This window comes from Dermacentor silvarum, chromosome 3 (assembly GCF_013339745.2).
Source record: "Dermacentor silvarum isolate Dsil-2018 chromosome 3, BIME_Dsil_1.4, whole genome shotgun sequence".
NCBI classification, from domain to species: domain Eukaryota; kingdom Metazoa; phylum Arthropoda; class Arachnida; order Ixodida; family Ixodidae; genus Dermacentor; species Dermacentor silvarum.
In genome coordinates this window covers 98,450,913-98,455,020 of record NC_051156.1, presented here as the reverse complement: position 1 = coordinate 98,455,020, position 4,108 = coordinate 98,450,913, and the positions used below count along the sequence as shown (strand labels likewise).

At 47.7% G+C, this 4,108-nt stretch overlaps 1 non-coding gene across 1 annotated transcript; it reads left to right on the top strand.

The window, feature by feature from the left end:
- The first annotated feature begins 222 nt into the window (after positions 1-222).
- LOC119447002 (U1 spliceosomal RNA) lies at positions 223-391 on the top strand. The gene has a single exon (XR_005190900.1). It is a non-coding gene; the product is annotated as a U1 spliceosomal RNA (small nuclear RNA).
- Positions 392-4,108: the final 3,717 nt, after the last annotated feature.

Genomic DNA, 4,108 nt, shown 5'->3' with positions numbered 1-4,108 from the left:
CATTTGCTTTTTGTTCCCTCAATTCAATTTATTGAATCTTATATGCATCACTTCGTGAATCTCAATAAAAGGCCCGAGGGAGAGACAATAAGTATCCCTACTTTATCTAGTGACCAAACTGCTTAAGTGAACGGAATAATTTTCGTCTAGCAACGCGTCCCGAACCGGAACGAGATGGCGTTCTCCACGGAGTGTGGAGGCCGCGCAAGACCTTCCTCGAGCATACTTACCTGGTGCCGGGATAACCGTGATCAACGAGGCGGTGTCCCCAGGGTGAGGCACGGGCAGGGGTCAGCACTGCGCCCGTGCTGACCCCTGACACTACCCCAAACTGGGGCAGATGGGGCATGTAATTTTTGGTAGTGGGGGACTGCGTTCGCGCTATCCCCCTTCCAATATTGAATCCAAAAGAAGAAAGTAGTTGTATTTCTCGCTCGAGGGGGCGATTGCATGCTGAGAGTTATGTAATACGCTGAAATCTGAGGAAGGATTTTGCTAGAATCTGCTTGAATGATGAACACAAATATCGGGTGGCGGATATGATCGAACCATGGAATAAAACGGAGAAGAGATGGGAGTCGCTCAAACGCGGCGAGTTAAATTTTAATCACCAATAGACCTTTTCACAAACCGACGTTTGAGCAGCGCCATTGGCCGACACGGGCGACGTCTAGCGTCGCCGCCATTTTGGACTGTGCGCCTTGCGAGAGCAGGCCGGCCGGACTTCGGTTGCGTGATCTTCGCGGCGTATTATTTCGATTGTTTTTTTCCGCTTCGCTTGTCTTGTGCCGCTGGACTTGTTACATGTTTCACGTGCTCGCGTGCGCGCTCAGTGTAGTGTGCCATGGCAACAGCAAGCCCAGCCAGTGGATGTGGTGTTTCTTCGTCGGTAGCGGCGGCAGCCGCGTCTGCTTCGTCGAGACGTGGCGTGCTAATCAGCGGTATATTTCATTGTTATTGCTGCGGCACATGTGTCCGTATCGTCGATTGAATCTGATCACCATTACGTTTCGCGATTGAGGGTTGCCTCATTTAGCGAAAGCAGGCGCGTACGTAGCTGTCGGGCAATGCTTATAGAACCAGGCGCCGGCGGCCCGACGACGCGTGTCAGTGGTTGGTAGATATGCGGTGGTTACTCCATACGCTTCCGACGCAATCTGAACAGCTCAATCATGCAAAATTTATTGGATCTGGTGCAGTGCAGGGCTGCTTATAACCAAATGTCAAAGCATAAAGCAGTGGAGATCGTGCAGCGCGGTACCTGCAGCGAAACGACGCGCGGCAGGTGATCACAGATGCCAGCGCGACTGATACAGCCCAGGTGCTAGATTTTTATTTTTAGTATTAGTATTTATTTATTTATACATACTGTCAATCCCAATAGGGATTATAACAGGACTTGTTATAAAGATATATTTGTTTACCTATTTTTACGTTTGTTTACCTGGAATGGCTTTTCTTTCGAATGTCTGAATTTGGAACAAGCTTCGCTCACGGTGAACCTTAACGTAGATTGTGCGCGAAGTTTGTATTGAAGATATCGCGTACGGCAAGAATTGTTCGTGTGCGCTATCTCTGAAGCGAAATAAGCCAATAATATTGCAGCGTTAGGGCCATCTCTGCTCTTTCTCTTGTTTCACTTACACCGTCTCACTGTGCTATGTTCCTAATAAAGTAATGTCGAGTCTTAACAATTGTCGAATAAATACATATGCATATGACTGTAAACCACTACTGACCATGAGTGGAAAACGCTTAGTATTTCATATTTCAAATATTTCACTTGATCGACTGTGCGAATTTATTTTTTTCGTTACTGTTATTCTTGCAAGCATGATGCTATTGTCCGCGTACCCATGCGAATACCGTTTTTTTACGCTCTTACTTGCGCGGGCTCATTTAGCGCGTTTCTACGCCACGCACAGTTAGGGCATTACGGTTCCCGAACTCTAGCACTGGAGCTAGGCCGCGATGATGAGGTTGACACGTTAGTTTTTTGCATTCTCTTGCTGCCCAAGCACATAGACGACGCTCAAAGATGGGTGAGCTCGATGCAGCACCACACTGTTGAAGTTAATTACCTTTATGGGCAGGGCCGCGTAGGGTGCGTGTGAGCGCAGAGACAATGTTTTGGTGGACACAGGGTCTGCATACATCTTCCATAGGACACGATTTTTCCAGATCATTGCGAAGTGTATTTACCGACTAGTTCTCTCGCAGAGTGCTCCAATTTGTCTTATACCGGTGTCACACAAACACTTTCGATAGCGATCGTGACCGATCTGGGTCGGAATGTTCGACCGTGATTGCATGGCTCCCTTCCGCAGATTGAGCAAAGAAGCCAATCGCGACCAAGGAATTCGACCCATATGGGGCTCGATCACGATCAAAAGTGCGCCGTGTGACCCCCGTACTAGGCACTGGAATGAAGTCGTGTTTGAAAGAATAACAAATGTAGCCTCTGCCACTACATACGAGAAAATATTGCATCGAAGAGCTGACAATTCTCGCAACCTGTTGGGAAATGTGCCGAAAAGAGTTTACCAATATGCGTTATTTTACTGATGTGTGCATTGGTTCTCATTAGACTGAAATGCCAAGTCCTCAGGTGATGCAGGAAACCGGCGAAGCGTGAACATACCACATCGCGGCAGTGGTCTTGCGGAGTGCTGTGTTGTGGACACACTTAGTCCTCCAAAATCGTTATTTTCCTCTGGTTGTTTGTGCACCCATAAACTGCACAGTGCTGGCCTGTAGCCTTTTGATGAGTGTATATGCCATTATTTACGAGCGTAAGTCATTCGTGACAAAAATAAACGGAAAAATCGAAGGAAAGCTACCACTCCGCAATGCAAGCGCAAGGCAAGCTCACAGTCCTGACCGAACAGGCAACACTGACACATACTCTCCACGCCAGACCGTCGGGAGCGCCCTCGTGCAGCTGAGCTCGACAAGTATCGGAGCTCGCGAGTTCATGTTTAACGATTGACAGTGGATATCGTTCTTCATAAAATGTACAATTTACGCATCACTTTATCTAGGGAAAATTATTTGGTTGGAACAGAAGCTGCAGCCGATGTTTTCGTCGCCGGTGGCGGAGGCGCGCAGCTTCGCGGTAATTCATTGGCCCGTAGATCGTGCAGCGGGCGGGGCGCCGGCCGAACTGCCGTCTACTTTGGACACCTCTCGCGCGGCAGACGTTCTACGGCACTGGAGGCCGGTTCGCCGTCGGTATATGTGCCGCTAGCATGGCTAGCGTGGACGTGCCTTAACCGGAAGTAAGCAGTGTTTTGAGAAGCGAGTTGGCGATGACGTATGTCACGTGACATTTCGAGAAGCACTCGGCGAGGAGGGGAGACCAGCCCAACGTTACTAGACTAACTTGTAACGTTGGACCCGCTGACGAGGAGAGCAGCGAAGGAAAGAGCGAAACGAGCGAGGGCCGTTTTTCGATCATCAAACGCGCGTAACTCCGCTATTACGGCACCATTTCGAAAAATTCTCGCGGCTACGTGTTCGTTGTAGACTCGTGCACAGCTGCAACACCACAACTAAATTTCGACCTCTGGCTGGTTTAGGGGCCCTTTAATTGTGCAGCCCTGTTTGTAGGCTCCTGGGACAGGATAATCCAGAGAATGTTTGTATTGCTCATCGTACGCGAAAACTGCTGGTTAAAAGTTGCTTTGATATAGAACAACGCCTCATGAAACGGAAATGGCGGGTAGGACAGAGTAGAAAGCGCGACGTCCCGTCGGTTATGTCATGTCCATGTCTTCGTATTAGAGTTTGTTGGGTTCTACTGAATATTTCTGAAAAATAAACTAGTGTGTTCATTTTCAACAATGCTGAAATGAAAGTATATATATATATATATATATATATATATATATATATATATATATATATATTTCACAACGTACAAAATTCATCATTTACATTTACAGAGCGTATATGATGTCGGTAAGTCGGTTGCAATGCAGGCGACCACAGAAGTAAATATTTGTTACTCACCGATTCTTATGAACAAAAAAAAAGGAAAGAAAAACTTCGCCTAACTGAGATTCGAACCCAGGCCTACGTAGGTTGCACCCCCCGCGCGCGCGCATTG